The sequence below is a fragment of the Panthera pardus genome, unplaced genomic scaffold (genome assembly GCF_024362965.1).
Source record: "Panthera pardus isolate Hobbes unplaced genomic scaffold, ASM2436296v1 HiC_scaffold_17, whole genome shotgun sequence".
NCBI lineage: Eukaryota > Metazoa > Chordata > Mammalia > Carnivora > Felidae > Panthera > Panthera pardus.
This window is the reverse complement of record NW_026526732.1, coordinates 144,892,284-144,906,821: the sequence shown is the minus strand read 5'-3', so window position 1 is coordinate 144,906,821 and position 14,538 is coordinate 144,892,284.

The following is a 14,538-nucleotide window of genomic DNA, read 5'->3' as shown; positions in this document are numbered from 1 at the left end:
CCCAGAGCTCTGCAACTGTTTGTCTTGGCATTTGCCCAAGCAGGCGGTTCTGTGTGGAGTTGCAGCTCTTTTGTTTGTGTGGTTTAACTGTTGGCCCAGTTTTTCCAGAGCTGATTAGATATCCCTGAGAGCAGTATATCCATCCCTCCGTGGTCCACAGGATTCCCGCAAAGGGGCCGAAGCCGCTGTTACCCCTTAGGGCTGAAGCAAGGCGCAAGGGGAGTGGGGCAGTCTCCAGCTTCTGACTGTATCACTCCGAGCTTCAAGTTCAAGGATACATGAGTTCATCAGTCAGGGTCCATTCAGGACACAGAAACCACACCAGTCATTTTCACAGAGAGAACCTAACATGAAGAATTGTTAATTAGGTACTGAAGAATTGAAAAGGCAAAGAGAGAATGCCAGAGAATCCCAGGGTCCCAAGTGCAAGGGGCAGTAGGGTTTCCCTAGGGTCAGAGGAACACAGAGAAAAGTTTGCAATGGTTCAAATCTAGAAGGGGTGCCTGAATGGCGCAGTCAGTTAAGCGTCCGACTTCGGCTCAGGTCATGATCTCACGGTCTGTGGGTTCAGGCCCCGCATCAGGCTCCGTGCTGACAGCTCAGAGCCTGGAGCCTGCTTCGGATTCTGTGTCTCCCTCTCTCTCTGCCCCTTTCCCGCTTGTGCTCTGTCTCTCTCTCTCTAAAAATAAAAAATAAACATTAAAAAAATATATCAAATCTAGAAAGTCAGAGAAAGGTTGCAGAGCCGAAACCCAGACGTCTGGGGAGCAGATGCCAGCTGGTGGTGCTGGTGTCCCTTGAAACCATGAGGCAGGTCCTACAAGTATCAGGGGAAAAGCAAACTGGAATCAATTGCCCCTCTTGGAATGAACTGGTGCTGTCAGGCGGGAAAAGCCTTGCCCCTGTCAGGGCATGTGGGGCAGCTGGACTTCTGTGTTATCTATCTTCTCTCTACCTCACCTCAGGCTCCCTGTCTCCTCTCTCAGTTTACTTCTCTCCAGGACCAATCCCAAACGTTGCCGGTTCAATCAAGAAACTTTATTGAGGGTGCCTGGGTGGATCAGTTGGTTAAGTGCCCAACTTCGGCTCAGGTCATGATCTCGAGCCCTGCATCAGGCTCTCTGTGCTCTCTGCTGTCAACGCGGAGCCCGCTCCAGATCCTCTGTCCCCCTCCCTGTACCTCCCCAGCGCTCTCTCTCTCCCTCTCTCTCTCAAAAATAAACATTGAAAAAAAAATAAACCTTTATTGAACACCTATTATGCCCCCCGGTTCTGGGGACTGGAGACCTAAGCTACAAAAATAGTAACAGCACCCACGTTCATTGGAGCACTTACCTGCCTGACCTTGCTGTAAGCATCTCACACATTAACTCATTTACTAGTTACCCTCATTTTACAGATGGGGAAACTGAGGCACAGAGCCATTTAGTAACTTGCTTAGGGTTATTATTTAGCTAGTAAGTGGCAGAGGCCATATGAACCCAATTAGTGTGACTTCGCTCCCCACATTCCTCACCGAGTCACCTCATTGTCCAGAGACCAGACACGTGAACAGCTGATGGCGGCACAGGTAGTGAACGCCACATAGGGAGGGCCTTGCAGAGATGGCAACTCGTGTCATCCATTAATCCAATAAATCTTTAGACTGGGGTGTGATGATGAGCAAAAACAGACATTTCACCTGCTTTTGGGAAAAGCCTCTAGTAGACACACAGACATTAACCAAATTTCCACACCGAAAAAAGTCAGCTCCAATAAACAGGTTCCCTTTGCTATGAAAACTGTAACCACAGACATTTGTTATTTGTTATAAATGTGAAAATGAGAAGGCTGCTTCCTGGAGGATGTGATGGCTGGGCTGGGGCATAAAAGATAAGCGGAAGTTAATCAGATGTAGAACAGAAAGAAGAAAGAATGTTCCAGGCAGAGGGAACAGCATTTGCAAAGGCACTGAGATGTGTGTGTGTGTGGGGGGGTGGGTATGAGTGTAAGAACTGTAAGTCCTGCCCCTGAACTCTGGCCGGCTGGCCTTGGCAGCCCTCCCAGGCACGTAGCCCACCAGTCCAGTTTGGAGCCCCGGGGCCAACCCTTCCTGGATCATGCTGGAGGCTGGCCATCACCTAGTAGTGTGGGTACCAACCTCCCTGAGCTTCAAGTAACAGGCTGGCCTCAGGGGCCTCTGGAGGGAGGCCTGAAAAAGCTCCTAGAAGCTGGTCAAGGGACTAACAGGGACAGTCTTGTTGGATAGGGAGTGGGGCAAGTCCTCAGTGAGTTTTTGAAGAGTGAGTGAATGGGGGCACCATATAAATGACCTTTGTAAAAAGAAGCCTCAGGCAGCTGGGGGCTCAAATAGGCAATGATAGCCCCCTCCCGGAACTACCAGAGCCTCCGCTGGGAGTCAGAGCACTCAACTCATACCAATTACCTCCCACGCCTTGAGCGGGTGGGGAGGCAATGATTAAGCCCATTTTACAGGACAGGGAAAGGGAAAGGCAAGGCTACAGAGGAAAGTTGGAGCTTGGGGCCACTTCTCAGCCTGACCCTTTTGAGAGGCAGCTGGGCCTTCGGCACATGAGACTCTGAAAGCCTTGCAGAGGTTTTATGCAGGGTCCAGAGGCTCTGGGATGAGCGGGCAAGACCTTAGCCTCCTAATGGGTCAGAAAGGGGGACAGACAGACTAGAGGAGAGGGAGCCCCCACTTCCTGTCTCCGGCGCCCTCTCCTCTCTCTGCCCTGTTTACAGAAAACAAAGTGCCTTTGGCTGACTCTGAACTGGTTGCCCTGAAGCAATTAGAGCAACCACTGTCACGCTTCTCCACCCCCTCCCACCATCCACAGAGCTGTCAGCCCAGCTGGGGGCCCCATGCTGGCGTCAGTTGGGATCTGCATGCCTGGGGCCCTGACCCTCTTCCCCCACCCCAGACAGCACTGAAAAGTGCCCAAAGCCGTCCAAGTTTCCACGGGCCCAACCTAATCGAGACTAATTGAGGGCTGTGTCATCCTCATCGCCGGGAGTATCTCATGAGAAGGCCCATCACTGAATGGGCCCCTCTGGCTCCCCATGGGAATACGGGCCCCTCCCTTCCTGACTCCCCTTGCTGCCTGAGGTAGGTCTTTCAGCAGAACCACCCGACCAGAGGCACTGAACAAAGACGATTTGAATTCTCTGAGCCTCCCTCCAGCGCCAGGGTGAGGGCCTGGGCACAAATCCCTGTTGTGCCCCGTTGGGTTGGGGGGCCCTGCAGGATGCCGCCACCCACCTGCCAGGACAGGGGAGTCACCTGATGGGATGGCACAGGCCAGGACCCAGGGTCTTGGACGGACACTCAGTGGCTGACAGAGGGGCGGCCCCCATTGATTTGTGGTGGTCCAGAGACTCTCTGTGTCTTCTGAACACCTGACACTATCTTTCCTACCAGCCTGCCATACCGCAGGAGGGGTTTCTTTCCCCCTCCTCTACTTTGCGCCCACCTGCCTCACTCTAAGCGGGGTGTGCTAGAGCCAGTTCACACAGACTTGCAAAAGTCAATTGTTAAAGATTCAGGAATTTTGTGAGCTGATTGTTAAACACAGCCATCGCTGAAAATTAAATTCTATAGGCGTGCCTTGGTGGCTCAGTTGGTTGAGCAGCTGACTTCGGCTCAGGTCAGGATCTCATGGTTCATGGGGTCGAGCCCCATGTGGGGCTCTGTGCTGACAGCACAGAGCTTGCTTTGGATTCTCTGTCTCCTTCTCTCTGCCCCTCACCTGCTCATTCTTTCTCTATTTCTCTGTCAAAACTAAATAAACATTGGGGTGCCTGAGTGGTTTAGTCGGTTAAGCGTCTGACTCTTGATTCCAGCTCAGGTCATGATCTCGCCCGCAGTCATGGGATCAAGCCCCATGTCGGGCTCCATGGTGATTGTGGACCCTGCTTGGGATTCTGTCTCTCTCCTTCTATGCCCCTACTCTCTCTCTCAAAATAAATAAGTAAACATTAAAAAATCTTTATAAAAAATAAATAAACATTTTAAAAAACTAAAAAAAATTAGGGGCGCCTGGGTGGCTCAGTCAGTTAAGAGTCCGACTTCAGCTCAGGTCATGATCTCACAGTTTGTGGGTTCCAGCCCCGCCTCGGGCTCTGTGCTGACAGCTCAGAGCCTGCAGCCTGCTTAGGATTCTGTGTCTCCCTCTCTCTCTGCCCCTCCCCTGTTCACGCTCTGTTTCTCTCTGTCTCTCAAAAACAAATAAATGTTGGGGCGCCTGGGTGGCTCAGTCGTTTAAGCGGCCGACTTCGGCTCAGGTCATGATCTTGCGGTCCGTGAGTTCGAGCCCCGCGTCGGGCTCTGTGCTGACAGCTCAGAGCCTGGAGCCTGTTTCAGATTCTGTGTCTCCCTCTCTCTGACCCTCCTCTGTTCATGCTCTGTCTCTCTCTGTCTCAATAAATAAACATTAAAAAAAAATTAAAAAAAAAACAAATAAATGTTAAAAAATTAAAAAAATTAAATTATACAAACCAGTGTTTCTCATCCTTTTGCTCACTATTGCCTACTAAACAGCCTTTTCAGACATTTTCCCCAATTTCCTACCACCCTCCCCATGAAAATTTAATGTCACAAGACATGCTATATGTCTGTTTATGTACCGAAAGCCTATCTTTATACATAAAAAGAATAAGATTGTTTTTGTCCCCAACAAGAACGCATTTTCACCCCTGTTGAAAATGGAGGCTATAAACTCACAGATATATTATATTAAAAATAAAAGTAATGTATACTGAGAACACATCAGTTTCTAGTTATTTTACTATATATTTTTAAAAGTTTATTTATTTTGAGGGGGGTAGGGCAGAGGGAGAGGGAGAGAGAGAGAATCCCAAGCAGGCTCCATGCAGAGCCCGATATGGGACTTGAACTCACAAACCATGAGATCATGACCTGAGCTGAAACTACGAGTCGGGCGCTCAACTGACTGAGTCACCCAGGCATCCCTAATTTTTTTTTTTATCATTGGTTCTTTCAAAGTTATTGATATATATTTTATTTATTTATTTATTTATTTATTTATTTATTTATTTATTTATTTATTTTGCCCCCTGGAGAGCTGATGGTTCAACATTTACCAGCACACCATTGGTCAGGTCTTTTAGCAAAAGAACAAATACTTTGAGAGGTGACTGATTGTTGTCACAGAAAGATCAGTTTGTCTAGCAAAAGCCTCACTTGAAGAAGCATGGGAGGACCTGGAAAATTCCAGTGAATGCAGGGAGAAGAGGGAGAGAAGCCAGGAGACAGAAATGACCCTCTGATGCTGACTCCATAGTCAGCTACAGAGTGCCTCTGTGTGAAAAGTTTAAAAAGGGGGGAAAAGTGTGTATATGTGAGTGAGTGTGTGTGTGTGTGTGTGTGTGTGTGTGTGTGTGTGTGTGTGTGTAATCCACACCCTCATGCTCTAGGAATGTTTGTGATTAGCAACTGCTTGCTTTCACCTCAGGTGTTGTGCACATTTTCAGCCACCCTTAGAGGCTGAGACCTCTGCACTCTCCCATTTCCTCCCAGTGTCCATGTCTAGAGTGTTCTGTAAATACCTGAATCTCGGTTCCACAGGGAGCTCCGAGAAACACCTAGCGAGGCCGGGTCTGAGGAGAGGGAGGACACGGGATGCTCACAGGCAGACCACACTGTGGAAACTTCCCTCGCCAGTCTCCTCACCATCAGATGGGAGAAGAGCTCGAGTTCTCAGGAGGGCCTTCCAGCTCTCAACGTCCTTGCCTGGAAAGCCAGCTCCTCTTCCTCCATGTGGACAAACCTGCCAGGTCCATCCTGTCCAGGCACGGCCTCCTGCCACTCCTGGGGCCTCGCTCACCTCTCCTCCGCCTGCAGGAGGGTCTTGGAGAGCTTAGCCTGGCTCCCTCTGCTTCTCCCACAAAAGGCCACACGTGAGACGGCGGGGTGCGAACTCAAACGTTCTGCCATTACTTGTCAGCTGGTGGACCCCTGTCCCAGCACCAGCTCCCCCATCTTTCACACAGGAACGAGGCCTGCAGGGCCCAGGCTGGGGTGAAATTACGTGAGCTGATGTGCTGAACGCAGTGTTGCTCCTTGTTAGGCCAGAATTGTGCCCACCCCGTTCCCCATTCATATGTTGAAGAGACTTAAACCCCAGTTCCTTAAATGTGGCTGTATTTGGAGAGAGGGCTCTTACACAGGTAATTAAGTTAAAATGGGGCCGTTAGGGTGGGCCCTAATCCAGTCTAACTGGTGTCCTCATAGAAGAGATTAGGAGGCACAGAGAGACTCTAGGGGCATGAATGCTCAGAGGGACGACCATGTTAGGAGGCAGCAACAGGGCAACTGTCTGCAGGCCAAGGAGAGGCTTCCAGAGAAATCAAGCCTTCTGGCAACCCTGATCTTGGCCTTTCAGCCTCCAGAACTATGAGCAAGTACACTTGTTTAAATCATGGCCTGTGGTATTTTGTTATGGCAGCTGTAGAATACTTTAATGCAGTCTTTAAGAGGTACTGATTCTTTCTGACATTAATTTGTGTCAGCCTTGTGTTATGTGTGAGGACTTTGTTTCTCTGCTTATAAATAACTGGAGGTGAGATCCAGGCAGATGTAACTTTCCTGTGTCTTCAGGGTCTTCAATGCCACACACAAAATATATACTCTTGGGCCTCTGTCCTCACTGCCTGCCTTGCCCACCTGCAGGCAAGGGGAGGGGGAACCAGTTGCCAACCACCACGATACTGTTCAAACTTCAGGTCACGGACAAAGCAGGAAAGAATATCCAATGGAAAAAAGGCAGTCTCTTCAACAAACGGTGTTGGGAAAACTGGACAGCGACGTGCAGAAGCATGAACCTGGACCACTTTCTTACACCATACACAAAAATAAACTCAAAATGGATGAAAGATCTAAATGTGAGACAGGAAACCATCAAAATCCTAGAGGGGAACACAGGCAGTAACCTCTATGACCTCAGCTAGAACAACTTCTTACTAGACACGTTGCCGCAGGCAAGGGAAATAAAAGCAAAAATGAACTATTGGGACTTCATCAAGATAAGAAGCCTCTGCACAGCGAAGGAAACAACAAAACTAAAAGGCAGCCTACGGAATGGGAGAAGGTATTTGCAAATGACATATCTGATAAAGGGTTAATATCCAAAATCTATAAAGACCTTATCAAACTCAGCACCCAAAAAACAAATAATCCAGTTAAGAAATGGGCAGAAGACATGAACGGACATTTTTCCAAAGAAGACATTCTGATGGCCAACTGACACATGAAAAGATGCTCAACATCACTCATCGTCAGGGAAACATAAATCAAAACCACGATGAGATACCACCTCACAGCTGTCAGGGTAGCTAAACTTAACAACACAAGAAACAACAGGTGTTGAAGAGGATGCAGAGAAAGACGAACCCTCTTGCACTGTTGGTGGGAATGCAGACTGGTGCAGCCACTCTGGAGAACAGTATGGAGTTTCCTCAAAAAGTTAAAAATAGGGACTCCCGGTGGCTCAGTCGGTGAAGTGTCCGATTTCGGCTCAGGTCATGACCTCATGGTCTGTAAGTTCGAACCCCGTGTTGGGCTCTGTGCTGACAGCTCAGAGCCTGGAGCCTGCTTCACATTCTGTCTCCCTCTCTCTCTGCCCCTCCCCTGCTTGTGCTCTGCCTGTCTCCCAAAAAGAAATAAACATTAAGACAATTTTTTAAAAGTTAAAAATAGAGCTATCCTATAACCCAGCAATTGCATTATTACTTACCCAAAGGGTACAAAAATACTGATTCAAAGGGACACACATACCCCGATGTTTATAGCAGCACTATCAACAATAGCCAAGTTATGGAAAGAGCCCAAATGTCCACCAACTGATTAATGGATAAAGAAGACGTGGTATATACATATACGATGGAATGGAATTACTCAGCCATCAAAAATAATGAAATCTTGCCATTTGCAATGACGTGGATGGAACTAGAGTGCATTATGCTAAGCAAAATAGGTCAGTCAGAGAAGGACAAACACCATATGATTTCACTCATAGGTGGAATTTAAGAAACAAAACAGATGAACAAGTTGGAGGGGGGAGGTGGAGAGAGTGAAAGAAACCATAAGAGACTCTTTTTTTTTTTAATTTTTTTTAACATTTATTTTATTTTTGAGACAGAGAGAGACAGAGCATGAATGGGGGAGGGTCAGAGAGAGGGAGACACAGAATCTGAAACAGGCTCCAGGCTCTGAGCTGTCAGCACAGAGCCCGACGCGGGGCTCAAACTCACAGACCGCGAGATCATGACCTGAGCCGAAGTCGGCCGCTTAACCGACTGAGCCACCCAGGCGCTCCATAAGAGACTCTTAATAGAGAACAAACTGAGGGTTGAAGAGGGAGGTGAGTGGGAGATGGGCTAGATGGGTGATGGGTACTAAGTAGGGCACTTGTTGGGATGAGCACTGGGTGCTGTATGTAAGCGATGAATCACCGAATTCTACCCCCTGAAACCAATATTGCAATATTGTATGTTAACTAACCAGAATTTAAAGAAAAATTTGAAACGGAAAAGAAATCTTCAAAACCCAAATGCCAGGTCATGGAATCAATGCAGTGAGTCACATGAGCACTTTTCAAAAATAATGACGCTGAATAGCAGAGATTAGAGAATGCCAGAGTGCATCTCAGGCAGGAAGGGAAACATTATTTCTTGAAACTTGAATTTGGTTTTACATATTTGTAAATAAACAAATGAAGTAACTACAAATTATTCTAAATGCTATGAATTATGTTTGTGTGTCTGGTTCCTGCATTGTGGTATTAAATGCATTTCTTACTGTGACTTACAATCCACAAAGTCTGGAAAAAAAAAATAAAAACACTGATCTACCAGTGATTTTCAATTTTCCTCTGAGTAAGTTGATGGTTGAAAAGCCAGTCAACCATCCAGAGGAGGCTTGGGGTGGGTGGTGCGGTGGGGTGGGGGTGGGGATGGGGGGGTGGGGGAAAGGACCCTCAGGGGAGGACCTGAATGGGCAGAGTCACTTTGTCCAGGCCATAGCCATGGAGCCCTGACTTTGGGTTCTTTCCTCTCTGTGTCCTGGAACAAGTGACATGACCGGCCTGGGCCTCAGTTTCCCTATCTCCCAAACCCACTTGCAGATGTGCTATGAAGATGACTAGAAACCAAAGAACCTGAAGGCACACACTCAATGCGGTAAGAGATGGTTTTGTTATTTCATCATTTCATTCAGGTCTGTCTACTCTAGTACGTGAATTGTTTCTCTACCATCTCAGGACAAAGGAATGCACATACCCCTCACCCCTCGGGGATCCCTGGCTGGGGGTAGGCCAGGGACGCAGGGATATCCAGAAAGGTATTTCAGAGTCTAAATCCCCAGGGGAGACTCTCTTCTTAAGGATTTTATGCAGATAACATCAATTCTGGCAAACTCTCAAGCAGTTTCCAAAGGTGAGTCAATGTCCCCAGAGGCCAGAAGGGGTAGCTTCCCACCCTTTGTCCAGGAAACAGAGGGGTCTGGGCCTGCTGCCACCCCTTCCCCCTCTGGCTGGGGTCCCAGAACATTGCCTGCAAGTCTTGTCACTGCTAGAGGCCATTCTGGAATCCCGGGAGTGCAGAGCTGGGACAGCTCCCCCCCAAGGTGGTCCCACCAATCCCATGGCCTGGCAACCCCCTGCCTCAGCCAGGCTGCTTCTCAGCACACCTGTCTTCTCTGGGCCGACACCTCTCTGAAACCCATGTTGGCAAATCTGTTTCCAAGCAGAAAACTTGGACATGAGTGGAATATCTGGAATTCCTGGAGGATTTATAACCCAGCAACTGGGACAGGTGTGGGTAGCTGACCCCAACCCTACCCCAGCTCTGACCCTGCCTCCAGCTCTCCGCTGGTCTCCCTTCCCTGGCCCCACATCTAGGTCACCGTCCTGGCCTCCGTCGCCTGGTCCAGAGCAGACAGTCCTGGATGCAGAGCCAGGAGCTCGGTTTCTAGCTCCAGCTCTGCTTCTAACTCTCTCCGTGACCTCAGGCAGGCCACCTCACGTCTCCAGACCTCAGTTTCCTCACCTGTAAAATGGGCAGGCTGATAGGACAAGGGTTAGTGCTGGATTTTCTGTAAGAGTCAGATCTTTAACTGTTCTTTCTAAAATTCTAGGAAATGGACTAGAGGAGTTGACATCATGCTGGTTTCCTCCCTAAGGAGAAAAACGGGCACCTGCGTTCCTGGGGATAGAGCCAGAGCTTGTGAACTATCAGACCAGCCTCCAGGGTTTGGAATCTTTGGTGGGACAGGGGCTGGGCATCCTTTCTGCAGCCCACACCGGCAGGGTGTGGCCTCTGGACTGCACAGGGTGTACTTAAGTCTGGGGCGGGGCAGAGAGAATGGTTGTTCCCCACACAGCTGCATTCTGCACCAGAGTGGGGAAATGGGGAACTTCTCTCTGGCAGTCCTCACATGCTGTTCTCCCTTCCCTTCCTGTGTCTCAGCGCAGAGACCCTCAGCCTTATTTTGGGAATGCCCCTTGTCCAGGGCTGATCAGAAGGACCCCCAAACTATACCCATTCAGATCTGCCCCCAGATCATTGCTATCACCCATCACTCCATTCCCACCCCGCAACGCCCTGTCATCGCACCTGCCCAGTTGTGCTTTGTGAGTCAGGAGACCAACAGATATTCATCCCTCTGGCTTGGAATTTCACTTGGTGAAATTAATCCTCAAAAAGGTAGCCCTCGAGTGTTCTTCCTCCTTTGTGAAACCTGACCTGACCACTGTCCCAGTTCCGGTGCCTGTCCCCACCTCCTCCACACCAGACATTCAATTATTTAATCAGCATATATTGAGCACTGGCTGCCTACCCTGTGCTCCGCTGGGTGCTGGGATGAGAGTGAAAAACAGACCCAGCTCTGCCTCTATGGGAGTTTAGGGCCCGCTGGACAGGGGCTCTTCTTACATATCCCCTCCTCCTTGCCCCCACCTTTCCGGCCCCCACTCCCTCCTAGACCAGCTCCCCAGGACAGCACCCTGTCATACACGTCTTTGTAGCTCAGCACCCAGCAAGTGCCCGTCATCTAACAGGGCTCCAGTATATTGCAGACTACATTTGTGTGCCCACGAAGGGAAATTGGTTTATGCCTGAAGTTGGTCCTAACTCTGTTATTTAGGGATAACAGATGATAGGGAGAGTAATTAAGGCTAGACATTGGGTTAAATCATATGTTACTGCTGCCTGCAGGGTGCAGTTTGGCCACAGCTCTCAACATTATAAATGCATTCACTTTTGGACCCAGTAGTTTCACTTCTCTGAGTTTATTGGACAGATGGATGCTCACACATGTGAAATGATACAGGTATGGTGTCACTGTAGTATTGTTTGCAACAGATTGGCAACGACTTAAATGTTCATCTATGGGGACTATTTTTTTACTTAAAAATTTTTTTTTAATGTTTATTTATTGAGAGAGAGAGAGAGAGAGACAGAGTATAAGCAGGGTAGGAGCAGAGAGAAAGGGAGACACAGAATCCGAAGCAGGCTCCAGGCTCTGAGCTGTCAGCACAGAGCCCGACACGGGGCTCAAACTCACGAACGGTGAGATCATGACCTGAGCTGAAGTCGGACGCTCCACCGACTGAGCCACCCAGGTGCCCCTAAAAATTCTTTTTTAATGTTTATTTATCTTTGAGAGAAAGAGCATGAATGGGGAAGGACAGAGAGAGAAGGAGACACAGAATCTGAAGCAGGCTCCAGGCTCCAAGGTCAGCACAGAGCCTGATGTGGGGCATGAACCCACAAACGGTGAGATCATGACCTGAACCGAAGTTGGACACTCAACTGACTGAGCCACCCAGGCGCCTATGGGGTCTATTTAATACATTATGCTACACCTATATGGAGCAGAATCCTATGCAGTATGAAAAAAAAGAAGTTGTCTTTGTTGCTTTGTTTTTATTTTTAAGTAAACTCTGTGCCCAGAGTGGGGTTTGAACTCATGACCCTGAGATCAAGAGTCACATGCTCTACCTACTGAGCCAGCCAGGCGCCGGAAGAAGCTCTCTTTGGATATAAATCGGAAAACCTCTAAGACATATTGTTGCATTAAAACAGAAGTTGACAAAGAGTGTAGTAGTTCATGTAGTGTAAAAACTGGAGTAATGGGGAAGGAATGTATTTAAATATATACCTATTTGTTTCCGTATATGTAGAAGAGTCCTTAGGGAGAGTCTCAGGAAATGGGTAACAGTGAGCATCATGGGAGGGAAAATGGGCAAATGGGGATGGGGAACAAGGTAGGAAGAGATCTTTCCACTGAAGAGCCTGCGAATCTTTTGAATATTGTATCATGTAAATATGTAACCTGTTAAAAATAAAAATAAAAATAAAATAAAGTTAACTATAAAGATTATGAGGCAGCATGGAAAAATGTTCATAAGATAGGTGAGAAAAAAGATTTTTTAAAATCTGTATTCAGAATTATAAACATGTAAAATAAATGCATGTTAAAAATTTCTATCTTGTGGAAGGGATAGTCTGGGTAATTTTTATTTCCTTTCTTTTTTGTAATTTTCCCCCCAAATTTCTATAATAAACACATACTACTTCTTTTTTAATGTTTATTTATTTTTGAAAGAGAGAATGAGTGGAGGATGGGCAGAGAGAGAGAGAGGGAGAGAATCCCAAGCAGGCTTTGTGCTGTCAGCATGCCCAGGCACCCAATTTTATTATTAGAAACAAACCTGTGACATAAGAAAATACATATATACTAAGCAAATTGTATATTCTGTATAATCTGAATTATGGAAACAAGGTTGAAAAAGACTAGAAGGAAATATGCAAAATGTTCACAGTGGTTGTCATGAGATATTAGAGAATTTTTTTTTTTTTAGTGTTTATTTTTTTGAGAGAGAGAGAGAGAGAGAGAGAGACAGAATATGAATGGGGGAGGGGCAGAGATTGAGAGAGAGAGAGGGAGACACAGAATGCAAAGCAGACTCCAGGTTCTGAGCTGTCAGCACAGAGCTGGATGTGGGGCTCGAATTCATGGACCGCGAGATAATGACCTGAGTCGAAGTCGGACACTTAACCGACTGAGCCACCCAGATGCCCTGATAATTTTTAAAACATTACAATATTTTGTATTATTTTCATGACACCTGGAAGGAAGGAAGGGAGGGAGGGAATCTAGTGGAAGGGAGTTCTTCAAAACAACAGTTGTGTTAGGGAAGTAAGATAATGAGTCATTTTTGTTGTTTTGTTCAGTTTTCCAAACTTTTCATTATGTGGTTTCATTGTTATTTTAGCAGGAATGGAACCCTCACTGCTGTAGAGTGGGATCCCTGAAGTGCTGCTGATTTGTGCTAAGGACCTGAGCTCCCTGACTGTTATTCATTCCAAGTCACGAAGCCCAAGGAGTTGCCCTGGATGGTGGTGGGAGATTTCTACCGGTGACATGTTGCTGGGGAGAAAAATAGCCCAAATCAGAGCACCTTTGGGCCCTTCAAAGTTGGCAAACATTTAGGGAATCCTGACTGCCAGGCCTGGTGCTGGGACTACAGGGTACCAAAATCCAGTCTCTGCCCTTGCTGGGCTCTAGGCTCCTATGGCATCCCAAGGCCAAGAGGTTTCATGCAGAGAGAGAACAGGGGTCCTCAAGAAGGTCTGAGCAGAGGCCTGGCAAGATCAGGCCTTGTAGGCAGTGACGGACTCTGACAGTGGACAAAATTGGGCCTAAAATTAGGCCTGTTCGAGGGTTGGGCTCTCACTGGTCCTAAACTGCCTTGCCATAGGGAGCACATGTCCCCTCAGAATGTCCTCAGTGGAAGGACACTAACTAGTGATTATAAACCAAACTGCCCAGCAAAGATTTGGGTCATCCAAACCGGAGAGACCTGGACTCTGAATCTGGCTTTACCATTAACCAGCTATGAGATCTTGGACAAGTAATTTCACCTTTATGAGCCTCAGTCTCCTTATCTACAAAATGGGGAAAATCATTATAATAATGAATAGTCCCTCCCTATCTCCCAGACTTTCTGTGAGGATCAGCTGACATAACGTATATAAAAGCATTTTAAAAGCATAAAGGATGGGAGCACCTGGGTGGCTCAGTCGCTTAAGCGCCCGACTTTGGCTCAGGTCATGATCTTATGATTCCTGGATTTGAGCCCTGCATCAGGATCTCTACTATCAGCTCAGAGCTGCTTCAGATCCTTGGTCTCCCTCTCCCTTTGCCCCTCCCCCACTTGCGTGCACACACGCACGCTCGAGCTCTCTCAAAAATAAACAAACATTAAAAAAAAAAAGTATAAAGGACGTTGCTGACAAACGGATACACAAAATGTGGCATACCAATACAATGGAATACTATTCAATCTTAAAAAGGAACAAAGTATTGATACATGACAACAGGGATGAACCTTGAAAACATTATGCTTAGCAAAAGAAGCCAGACACATAGTTTCATTTACGTAAAATATCCACAACAGGCAAATATACAAAGAAAGAGAGATTAGTGGTTGCCAGTGGCTGGGGGAGGAGAAACGGAAA